The sequence below is a fragment of the Pristiophorus japonicus genome, chromosome 23, assembly GCF_044704955.1.
Source record: "Pristiophorus japonicus isolate sPriJap1 chromosome 23, sPriJap1.hap1, whole genome shotgun sequence".
Classification (NCBI taxonomy): domain Eukaryota; kingdom Metazoa; phylum Chordata; class Chondrichthyes; family Pristiophoridae; genus Pristiophorus; species Pristiophorus japonicus.
This window is the reverse complement of record NC_091999.1, coordinates 65,595,045-65,608,444: the sequence shown is the minus strand read 5'-3', so window position 1 is coordinate 65,608,444 and position 13,400 is coordinate 65,595,045. Positions and strand designations below refer to the sequence as shown.

The following is a 13,400-nucleotide window of genomic DNA, read 5'->3' as shown; positions in this document are numbered from 1 at the left end:
AATTAGTTGTAAAATAAGTCCGCTTGCCTGATAATTAAGCAGCGACTTGTGGAGAGAGATAATAAGGTGGGGCCCACGCGCTTCAGTTCAGCTTTTAGGAGAGAAGCTGGTAAATCAGATGTGATAATGTGATCAGAAAACCCCGGCATCCAAATCCTTTCAACTAACTTTAATAGTACCCGAAAGTGTAACACACAAGGGTATTAGGAACACAGTATGCCAGGACATAGCAGTATGTTACAGAATATCACAGGAATAAATGCTTTATCTCCCACTGAAACATGTTTCTACCCATTGGTAGACGGTCTCAGTGGGGTGTTCAGGGATCCAAATAAGCCAATATTACATTGCACAGTGCGCAGCTGCTGATCAGTAATAAGGGAGACTTTAGTTTAATCAGGAGCAGAATAATGTGAGAATATTAAACGAAGTGCAACGGATTCGAGGTAATGCCACCTCTGTTTAATTTCCATTGCGATTCCGACTTATCTCATTACAGTGTGGGGTGGGGTCATTAAACCTATCTCCAGAACTTTGTGCTGTATGGAATAAAGGGAATGGATGATCTAGAAATGTATTTATTTGCAAATCGTGTTAATTAAACACTATATGTATCAATTTATTGGTTTATCATTACATTTTATAATGTTATGCTCATGGGTTTTACCGAAATTCATTCATTCGAAGTTACACCACGTAAAATGCATATTTCTTGCAGGACAACTTCTTATATTTTAATGTTCAAATTGTTAAATCCCATCTTTCTCCCATTCTTGTTCACACTAATCTGAGCCACACAGTATTTGGCGGCAAACCACCCGACTGCCGTCAGCGAGGCTCCAACACTCAATATAATTTACAGGAAGCACTGGGGTTCTGTGCAGAACAACAACGATCTTTTTCCTCACAACTGACCGCTTGGCTGAAAGCCAACTGCAAACCCTTTACATTGTGAATGAGGCCTATTAAATACAAATCTACCCAGCAATAGTACTTGAGTTAAGTTTAATTTTTTTAGTTGTGTAAATGTGTGTAACTTTTCCCATATCGCAGGAAAGGAAATACATTCACCGTCGGAGACAGCATGTCAGTAGCAGCAATCAGTTAGACCACATTGTAACACAGCCATAGACAGATAGATAGTTAGATAGATAAATAGATAGATAGATAGATAGATAGATAGATAGATAGATAGATAGATAGATAGATAGAGAGAGAGATAGATAGTTAGATAGATAGTTAGATAGATAGATAGGTAGATAGATAGATAGATAGATAGATGGATAGATAGATAGATAGATAGATAGATAGATAGATAGATAAATAGATAGATAGATAGATAGATAGATAGATAGATAGATAGATAGATAGATAGATAGATAGATACATTGATAGATAGATAGATAGACAGACAGCCAACAGACAGATAGATAGATAGATAGATAGATAGATAGATAGATAGATAGATAGATAGATAGATAGATAGATAGATAGATAGATAGATAGATAGATAGATAGATAAATAGATAGATAGATAGATAGATAGATTGATAGATAGATAGATAGACAGACAGACAGACAGATAGATAGATAGATAGATAGATAGATAGATAGATAGATAGATAGATAGATAGATAGATAGATAGATAGATAGATAGATAGATAGATAGATAAATAGATAGATAGATAGATAGATAGATAGATAGATAGATAGATAGATAGATAGATAGATAGATAGATAGATAGATAGATAGATAGATAGATAGATAGATAGATAGATAGATAGATAGAAAGAAAGAACGGTAGATAGAAAAATCAGATAGGCAGAAAATACCTAAGAGGTAGGATATATTCTGGAAGAAATCAGTATGCATGTTTGCGAAGATGAATAGATTGATATAGCATTGCAGGTGTGATGGATAGTTAGGTGCCCGATTTTGTTTTTATTAATGTACCACTGGATGGATGAATGGATGCATAAATGAATGAATGCACGGGGCCTAAATAGTGTTTTATAAACGGTTAGCACTAATTCATTGCTTTTGTAATCTACGCCTCCATTTATAAAGGCGCTAATCCAATATTCCTTGTTAAAAGCCTTATAAACTTGAACGGCCACATGTCAACGGACTCCGCCATGCCCCTCTGTTCCTGCAAACAATTACAATTGGACATTTCCAGGGACGATGCAATACAAACAGATATCTGATCTAGAGCAAATTAACAGTCAAAGCCTTGCAACAGCAACATTGTGCAGTGCATTAATAACAGAGATATCGCCTAGAGAAATGTAACCAGTGATAGGGATGCGTGCAGTAATTATTGAGAAAGTGTCTATTGTAATATAAACAGAGACAGGGTCTAGTCTAATATAAACAGCTACAGGGTCTCGTGTTATCGAAACACGAACTGGGTCTGCTGCAGTAATAACTGAGGCAGAACTAGTGAAATGTAAATAGAGTCATAGAACCACTGGCGAGCTTGCTGAAAATATTTACAAGGATGATACCAGTTATTCGAGGTTATACCTATCAGGAAAGGATGTAAAGGCTGGCTTTCTTTTCTCTTGACAAGGGAAGGCTTCGGGGTGATCTAATAGCGGTTTTTAAAATTGAAAGGTTTTGATAGAGTGGTTGCAGACATTATGTTTCCTCTTGTGGGGAAGAGCAAAAGTAGAGGCCATCAATTTAAAAGAGTCGGCAATAAATCTTATGTGGAATTCAGAAAAACCTCTTTATAAAATCATAGAATGCTTACAGCACGTAAGAAGACCGTTCGTCCCATTGAGTCCGTAACGACGCTCAGCTAGGTCCACACCTCAGGCCTCTCCTCGTAGCCTTGCCCGATTTAACTTCAGATACTTATACAATTCCTTTTTGAAAGATAAAGTTCAGCGTTTCAAGCAGCACATACCAGATAAACACTCAGTGCATGAAAACGTTTTTTCTCATGTCGCCTTTTGTTCTTTTGCTAATAACTTTAAATGTGTATCCCCCGGTTCTGGAAGCTTCTAACATTGGGAACAGTTTCCTCAATTTAGTCTGTGCAGACCCCTCAGTGAGTGGTGAGACCTCGCTGGAACGGGGAGCGACTAACATTGAAGGGAGGCTAGCTAATCATATGAGGATTGAAGTGAATAGAGGATTATGCTCATAGATTTAAGTAAGGAAAGATGGGAGGAAGCTCGAGTGGAGCATAAACTCCGGTATGTACTGTGGAACCGAATGACGCTTTTCAATGCTGTTTATTCTACGTACTTCTACATAATAACTATGTAATATTCCCTCTGGTTATTTAGCCATTCACATTGAATCTCTGAACACTGGTTAATGATTCGTATTCCACTGGAAATGGTATAGCATATTATAATCAATCAAAATATTTCACTATTTTGACCACCTGTATTGCATCTTCCATTAAATTGCTATGACCTTGCTGACTTACTATAAATCTGTTTATATCCCATTGAAACCTTTTTGTTTCCACCTTTCTGTTACTTTCCTACCTAACCTCGTATTGTCAGAAAACTTCGATAACATAAACACGGTACCTTCATCTAATTCATAATTTTAGTTACTTGTAGAAGCTATTATTTTTTTGCTAGTTTATTCTCATGTTGTATTTTCGCTCACTTTATCAATTGCCTGGACAATTTTGCTGATTTCTAAAATCCTCGCAATCGCTTTTTTGGCAACATTCTAAGCCTGTTCGTTTCATCTAATATTATATTTAACTTTCCCTGTGAGCCACGGTTGGACCATTTTTCCTGTGAGGTTTTTATTCATTAAGGAAGTGTGTCTCAGCTGACGGCTTTGTAAGATGACCTGAAGGTGAATTTATAACAGTAATGTTGTTCATTTCTCCCTTTATTCGTCCTGATCTCTTGGCCCTCATGTGGTTTGCTCTGAGAAACTCCTCTGGGTGAACGTCACTAACTTCATGCAATTTATTTGTCTGGAATTATCAATCATGCTTAAATGCAACTCTGGCGCCTGTACTAGATGTTGCTCATCAGCAGGTGGCGACCATGATCTTATTTAATCATGCGTCATGATTATTGCTGATGTGGCCAAAATTGCTTAGCTTATCAGTAACTGCCTGCACTGTCAGAACAAGTAAAATAATTTTTATCAATAGTAATACAATTCAGATTACTGCTCAGGCAGTCCAATTTCAAGAAGGAATTCATCCTCAGCAATAATCTGAAGGAGAAATAAAGATGGAAAATATTTCAATCCACACCTTAGGAAAGATGTCAACTCTTTGGAGAGGTTGCTATGGAGATTGACACGAGCGAGAAGGAATTTCCGTTATGTGCATTGTTCTTATACTAGAGAAGGTTATATGGAGAATTAATAGAGGTGTTAAAATTATGAAGAGGTTGGATAGCATTGATAATATGATATGGATTCTACCGGCAGTCATGTCGGTCACGACAGGACAAAGTTTTAATATAATTGACAAAATAAGTCCAGAGGGAAAATAAGGAGATTTTTTTAAATGGCGAGTTGCGATAATCTGGAATGTATTTCCTGAAAGGGTGGTGGAACCAATTTCAATAAAAACTTTCAAAGAGGGACATGGATATATATTGGAAATCGAAAGATGGTCAAGTTAAATATAAACAGAGACAGGGTCTAATGTAATGCAAAGAGAGACAGGATCTAGTGCAGTAATAACTGAGAGGGATCTAGTGTAATATAAACAGAGACCGGGCCTCCTGTAATAAAAACAGCGAAATGGTCTACTGTAATATCAATAGAGGCAGGGTCAAGTGTAATACAAATAGGGACAGGATCTAGTTTAATATAAACAGGGACAGTGCTTGGTTTAATTTAAAAAGCGACAGGGTCTCGTGTGATAATAATTGAGACGGCATAACTGGCACTTGAAATTTGAAAATAAACCTAAGGGTGAAAATAAATTTATCATTGACACAAGCAGCCTTAACATTAAATACCGCTCCACAAGCGGCGGGACTCCTACAGCTGACGCTGTTGTCGCGTGGCGATGCAGCAGGGGTCAGAACCGAATTTGGATCCGGGGCGCTACCGGGTCGTTGCACAGCTGGATGATGTCATGATGTTCGGGAGCAATAGATCGTGGCGCTAGAGGTTGCCACGGATGGAAAACTCAATGAAAATTTTGTGGGCATCAGTCCTCTAGCCACAACTGGTCATCAAGCCTAAAGCGTCCCGTTACTATTCTCTCTTCCCCCCAGCCACAGGTGCTAACGGGAGGGGCAACTGAGGCCAATTTCTCCCCTGTTATCTTACATTAGCACCTGTATCATTTATACTGCATTAGATCCGGTCTCTGCTTACATTATATTAGATACTGTCTCAGTTATGATTGCACTAGAATTTGTACTTAGTGCAACAAACCCTGTCTCTGTTTATATTTCACGAGACCCTGTCTCCCTTTACATTACACTCACACATGTCTCAGTTTACTGCAATAGAACCTGTCTCAATTTATATTACACTCAAAGCTGTCTCTTTCAATATGACGTTAGCTCCTGCCCCAGTTCTTATTGCGTTAGATCATGTCTCTGTTCATATTATACTAGACCCTCTCTGTTTATATTACACTACAACGTGTCTCTGTTTGTATGACACTGGACCCTGACTCTGTTTATATTACACTTGACCCTGTCTCTATTTATATTACCCTAGATCATGTAAATGTTTTACATCACACTAGACTCTGACTGTATATATTTTACACTAGTCCCTGTATCCGTTTTATTGCACGAGACAGTGTTTCTGTTTACATGACATTATACATTATTAAACTTCTTACTGCACGAGACCTGGTCTGTATCTTTATTACACTAGGCCTCGTCTCGCTTATTATTGGATTTAGCAATGTATCTGTTTATTTTAAACGAGAACATGTCTCTGCATATATTGAACAACACCTTGTCGTTGTTTATATTACACGAGGCCCTGTCTCTGATTATATTACACTAGACCCTCTCTTACTTATTACTGCACTGGACATTGCCCCAGAAATTGCGGCCTTTCCCGTCTGTACGAAGTTTTTACAGACCTGGGAAGACATCGTAAATGTTGGTTTTCAGTGCACAATATGAAAGCGCTGAAAACCGCCTTTTCCAATCTGTCAAGCTGGACCTTGAGAGATGATCCACACATCGGGAGCGAGGACATTTGCTTGGCAAGAGTGAGAGATTGATCCATATCTTGCCCAGAAAATGTCCTCAAAAGTCTTGCCGCTGAAAAAGCAGGTGCACAGCCTACTTTTACAGGCGCAAGTGCTTAAAAACATACACAACGATAATAAAATAGAATTAAAGAAGCACTTTGTATTGTAAGAAACTCTGCCCACTAAGATAAGTTTATTTTTAACCCTAATTAAAAAAGCTTTTGAAAAAATCGGAAAAATTAATATTCTTTATGTGAGGTCTGTTTTTAATTTTTTTTGTATGTTTGTTTTTTTCGCAATGCGAACTAGTAGCTATGGATTTCTCATTGCTATTAATGGAAAAGCTATGGGATACAGTACCTGATTAGCTGAGTAGTCATACACGACTGCATCTTCTGCGTGGGAACCCTCCGGACGGGAGCCTGCTGCACAGCACGGGAAGAAAAGGCCTCCCCAACGGAATCACAGGCTCCTCCAGGACCAGCAGTTAATTTGGTAGAAATGTTTCTGGGCTGAGGCAATTACCCGCGGGAAGCCTCCGAACCCTAATTTGTGGGCCACTGTCTGCGTTCATATTTATCAGGAACCATCTCTGTTATTATGCACTCGACCGTTTCCATGCTTGGATTGCACGAGGTGCCGTTTATGTTTATATTACACTGGACACTGTCTCTCTATATATTCCATTTGATCCCGTCTCTATATTACACTAGACCATGTTACTGTTTATATTACACTAGACCCTGTTTTAGTTTATATCACAATAGATCCTTTCTCTAGTTATATTACACTCGGCCCTGTCTCTGTTCATATTCTGGTAGACCGGATCTGAGTTTATATTGCGCGAAAGCTTGTGTCAGTTGTTAATACACTCGACCCTGTATCTGCTTATATGACACTAAGCCCTGTCTCCATTTAACTTACACTCGGCCCTGCCACAGTTATTACTGCGCTATATCCTGCCCGCTTTACAATACACGAGACCCTTCCTCAGATATTATTGCACGATATCCTGTCGCTGTTTACGTTGCACTAAGCACTGTCGCAGTTATTACAACGCTAGGCACTCTGTTATGTTACATTAACACTGCATGAGGTAGAAAAGGTCAAAAGACAGCTAAAAAAATAACAAGGCTACAGGAGCGGATGGAATCCCTGCTGAGGCACTGAAGTATGGCGGCGAGGCACTACTGGCGCGAATATACAACCTCATCTCTCTCCTCTGGATGGAGGAGAACATGCCAGGAAATCTTACATATGCAGTGATCATTACGATCTTTAAAAACGGGGACATGTGCGATTGCGGCAACTACAGAGGAATCTCCCTGCTATCAACCACTGGGAAAGTCGTCGCACGACTCCTCGTCAATCATCTCCCCGTGGCCGAGGAGCTCGTCCCAGAGTCGCAGTGCACATTTCGTCACCTCCGGGGCACAACGGAAATGATTTTTGCAGTGCGACAGCTGCAGGAAAAATGAACGGAACAACGCCCGCCCTTATACATGGCCTTCTTCAAACATACAAAGGCCTTTGACACTGTCTGTGGAGCATTCTCCTCCATTTCAGATGCCTCCAAAGTAAGTCACCATACTCCGCCTGCTCCACGACGACATGCAAGACGTGATCCTTACCACCGGATCTATTACAGAACCAATTCATGTCCGGACCGGTGTCAAGCAGTGCTGCGTCATCACCCCAACCCTCTTCCCAATCTTCCTCACTGCCACGCTCCACCTCACAGTTGATAATCTCCCCACTGGAGTGGAGCTACAGCACAAAAACAGTGGGAAGCTGTTCAACTTTCGCCATCTCCAGGCCAGGCCCAAGGCCATTCCAACCTCTGTCGTCGAGTTGCAGTACACTGACGATGCCTGCGTCTGTGCATACACAGAGGCTGAAATACAGGACCTAGTCGGTGTACTTACCGAGGCATATGGGCATTACGCTAAACATTATTAAGACAAAGGTGCTACACCAGCCTTTCCTCGCCACACAGCACTGCCCGCCATGCATCAAGATCCACGGCGTGGCCCTGGACAATGTGGCCCACTTCCACTATCTCCGAAGCTCCTGTCCACAAGAGCAGGAATTGATGATGAGATCCAGCCCCGCCTCCAGCGCACCAGTGCAACCTTCGACAGCCTGAGAAAACGCCTGTGTAGAGGCCCACGTATCCCAGAGGAGCATGTGGTTTGCAAGCGTCTCTGGGATAAAATGGGCCGGCCCAACCGATGAGAATGGGGGATTCCCATTATGCTTATGGGGATTGCATTTACGTACAGCATCCGCATAAGCATAATAGGAATACCCTAAAAAACACACTTTCACGCTACTTAAATGAAAATAAATCATGGCATGTTCAAAATACAATTTAATTAAACATTTAAACAAAAAAATTTAATTTTTTGAAAAATAAATTTAAACATTTTTAAAACGGCTAAAAATAATCTAAACTAATTTGAAAGGTTTTTGAATGTTTAAATTATTTAATATTTTATATTTTAATATTTATTTATACCTTTACACGGATAAAAAAAAGAATTGCACCTGCTTTTACCAGACATCAGATTTTGGTGGACATTCGCTGCGCAGTAGATGGGCAAGTAGCCCAACCCTGTGCCAACGAATGTCCATTTCCTGTGCATTCATAACATTTGTCAAGCTGAAACTTGACAGATCGCAATTTCTGGGTTTTCGCGCATGCACATTGCATGCGGAAACCCTGAAAAGCGGGGCACTTATGATCATGTACGCATAGCGTATGCAGTCATAGGCACCTGAAAATCCAGGACATTCCGTTCTAAGACATTTACCGATTGTCCTGGTTCATGGCAGATTTTAAGTTTGATGATGTGCAAATTAGTTCGGTGGAAACTTGTGAACAAAAACCTTTCTCAAAACTAGTGCAATTTTGGACGTACTTTGCACCCAGATCAAGTCGCTTAGAATTGTTTAACATAGCCAAATATTAATTCCTAGCGTTGCTGAGGTTAATTGTTGTGTCCTTACACACTAGTATAAATTCACACGAGGCACATTCTGCAGGCAAAGTCACTCTGTGACCTGATCTTTATTCACAGGACCAAGAAGTGATGAAGTGGTTTGGAGCTTCCGCTTTTATACCTGAAAGGCCAGGCAAGGTGTGACTCCACAAGTTTACCCCCTGTGGTCAAGGTGTGCATTTCTTAGGTGTATATAGTATGCATGAAGGTTACAGTTACATGAAGTTTACATACATGACATCACCCTCCGCCCCCCCCCCCCACCACGTCTTTCGGGCTGTCGACGCTCTCTCGTGGAGCGCCGCAGTTGGAGCTCTGGTTGTTGAGCCTTGGCATGCGTCTCTGTCCTCTGTGGTCATTCCGGCTCATCCGGGCTGGCCGCAGGGATTGTACATGCTGCTGAAAGTTCTTGTTGCTCATTCACTGGCGGTGATGTGGGCAGCATCTCATGATCTTCCTCAGGTTCCTCAGTGTCCATGCTGAAACTTTTTTTTACTTGGTCCAGATGCTTGGTCATTTCTGTCCATTGTTAAGTCTGACCTCTATGACCCTCTTCCCCTCTTTGCCAATTAGAGCACCCTCAAGTCATTTTTTCCCCAAAGCGTGATTAAGAACAAATACAGGGTCATTGATTTCTATACATTTCCCCTTTGAGTTACGGTCATGGCACTTATTTTGGGACTGGCGCTGGCCTCAACAATATCTGACAGGACCTTTCATGAGTAGTTTCGCGGGCGGGACTCGCGTGAGCGATGCGGTCGGGACCTATAAGCCAGCAGGAGGCGCGATAGGTGGCATTGAAGGGCGGGTCCTTGAACCCGAAGCATGCTTCGTTTTATGATTTGGACCGCACGTTCCGCCTGGCCATTGGAGGCCGGCTTCAGCGATGCTGTCCTGACATGTTTGATGCCATTACCCAACATGAACTCCCGGAATTCATAACTAATGAAACACGGGCCGTTGTCGCTAACCAGGATGTCCGGAAAGCTGTGGGTCACAAAGACTGCACGCAGACTCTCCACACTGGTGGATGTCGTGCACAAATTCAATATAATGCACTCGCTCAATTTCGAGTACAGATCAACAACAATGAGGAATATTTTTCCCATGAACGGGCCTGCATAGTCTACGTGAATACGTGACCATGGCCTAGTGGGCCAGGGCTGAGTTGGGCCTCCCTGGGGGCATTGCCCAGCTGGGCACACGTCGTGCATCTGCGAACACAGTGTTCCAAGTCTGAGTCAATTCAAAGGGTGTTTGAAGATTAGTCCCTAAAAATTGTCACCAAGCTCATGGTCTACAGGGCTGTAGTAATGCCCGCCCTCCTGTATGGCTCAGAGACTTAGACCATGTACAGTAGACACCGCAAGTTGCTGGAGAACTACCAACAGCAATGTCTCCACAACATCCTGCAAATCCTCTGGGGGGACAGACACAGAAACATTAGCGTCCTCGTCCAGGCCAACATCCCCAGCATTGAAGCACTGACCACACGTGAACAGCTCCGCTGGTCAGACCACATATTTCGCATGCCAGACTTGAAACTCCCAAATCAAGCACTCTTTTCTGAACTCGTCCAGGGCAAACAAGCCACAGGCGGGCAGAGGAAACGTCACAAAGACACCCTCAAAGCTTCCCTGATAAAGTGTGACAACCCCACTGATACCTGGGACTCCTTGGCCATAGACCGCCCTAAGTGGATGAAGTGCATTCGGGAGGGCACTGAGCTTCTCGAGTAACATCACCGATAGCATGCAGAAATGAAGTGCAGGCAATGGAATGAGCATACGGCAAACCAGGTTCTATGTCTACACTTTCCCTCAATGATTATCTGTCCCACCTGTGACAGAAAGAGTGGTTCAAGCATTGTACTGTGCAACCACCTAAGAACTCATGCTAAGAGTGGAAACACATCTTCCTCGATCCGGAGGGACTTCCTATGATGTACCCTATCAGTTATCGTACTCCATTGTATCCTGTCTGTGCTAATGTTACACTCGACCCTGCCACAGTTATTACTGCACCAGAGCCTGTCTTCCTTTATTTTACACTGGATCCTGTCGCCGTTATTACTACACTAGACTGTCGACCGTTTTTATTACATTGGGTATTTTATCTTTCAAATAATGCATTTGTGTCAGTTATTACAGCAAGAGACAATGTTATATTACATTGGACCCTCGATATGCTTACATTAAACTAGACTCTGTCTCAGTTATTACTGGACTACTAACTATTTATATTGGTTAGATGTACCTATGGACATATGGATGGATGGATGGACGGACTGACGGACGGATGGAACGACGGACGGATGGATGGACGGAAGGATAGATGGATGGATGTATGGACGGACGGATTGATGGAAGGATAGATGGATGGATGGACATACGGATGGATGGACGGAAGGATAGATGGATGGATGTATGGACAGACGGATTGACGGAAGGATAAATGGATGGATGGACGGACGGATGGATGGATGAAAGGATGGAAGGATAGACGGATGGATGGATGGATGGACGTATGGATGGATTGATGTGTAGATGGATGGATGGATATTAATATTTGCCTGCCTGCGAGGATGAAATAATTTTGTTTGCAAGCAAACCAATCGTTTACTTAATACATTTCACCATCTGCAGGCAATCAATTTCGAAATGAACTGGTATTTTTTCTGTAAAATGTGTGTTGAAAGGATGGGCTGAATGCTGTAACATTATCCCAGAGATGGACTGGGATTGAAGGACAGGTCTAAACATGAAAAAGCACACTGCACTTTGCACTACTTATTACCAATTTACAGTTGTTTTAAACCATGCCGATTGCTCGCAATTTTCTTAAGTTAAGGTTTTTTTCTGGCAATATTTTGCAGTTTGCATTTGTTGCGTTAGATAGAGCCTGGATGGGCAGACAGGGAATCTTATTATCTAACTAGTACACTAATGTCCAGCTAGTTAAGAAAAGTTACTGAATATGTGCAAACCTTGTATTTGCTATAATTATATATAACATATGTGTGTGTTTGTGTGTGTGTGTTTGTGTGTGTGTGTATGAAACATGATCATGAGCAGACATCCACCAGTATCTGTGCTTTATTGTCCAGTGATCACACATCATCACACAGAAGTTCATGATATTTACCTCCAGTGTGGATCATTGGTGTAATTGATGGTAATGATGACACTGTACCTTTCCGTGATGTGAGGTTAATAAATGTATAATTCTCTGACTTATTTTACCTCCGTTTGGAAAGGACTGAAAGATTAGCACTCTCTAGAGAATTTTGCACTATTCCTGTTTCTACTATCTCCGGTTTCTTGACCAACACCTACACTTTTCCTCTCCAACCTCGTCCAATATTTTGGGGCACATATTGGCAGGGTGTTTGAATAACGTCATATTCAGAACCTTTACCCATTAAACGTGGTGATGCGTCTTTTACTTCAGCATTAAAGGGAATGAGCAATTTTTTGATCATATTAACTTGTTTATAGAATTTCTTTCCATTAAAGCTATGTAATTGGACGTCCGGGTGGTATGTGTATATAAAATAGGTGGAAATCATGTTCTCCGCCGTGTATCTAACATGCCCAATATTCAAGCAAAATATCGCAGATGCTGGAATATGAAATAAAAACAGAAAATGCTGGAATATTCAGCAGGTCAGGCAGCAACTCCTGAGAAAGAAACAGAGTTAACGCTTCAGGTGTCGCTGATCCTTCGTCAGAAAAAAATGCTCGAAGAGGGTGCAGAGGAAAGATTGAAAATGATCGTCAAAAAGCAGGAGATTTTGGAGCCAGTTGTTAAACTGGCGCTAGAAAAATTCACAGGCCAGGTACAGCATGGGATAGATAAATAGTAACACTCCATCTCCACTTTCCCATCAAATACTCGCAGGCTAGATACAGCACGGAATAAATAAAGAGTACGCTCCTGCAACACTGTCCCATCAAACACTCCCAGTATAGGACAGCACGGGTTAGATAGAGAGTAAAGCTCCCTCTAAACTGTCCCATCAAACACTCCCCGGATAGCTACAGCACGGGGTTAGATACAGTGTAAAGTTCTTTATCCACTGTTCCATCAAACACTCCTAGCACACGTACAGCACGGGTTAGATACAGAGTAAATGTCTTCCCATAATTTCTCATGCCAAGGCAGCTACAGCATGTATTATATAAAGAATAGTGCTCCCTCTTCACTGTCACATCAAACACCCCCAGATCATTG

At 41.6% G+C, this 13,400-nt stretch overlaps 1 pseudogene; it reads right to left on the bottom strand.

The window, feature by feature from the left end:
* Positions 1-12,648, bottom strand: part of LOC139235582 (Ig heavy chain V region MOPC 21-like) — a 32,899-nt pseudogene extending 20,251 nt beyond the window's left edge.
* Between the last annotated feature and the right edge of the window lie 752 nt (positions 12,649-13,400).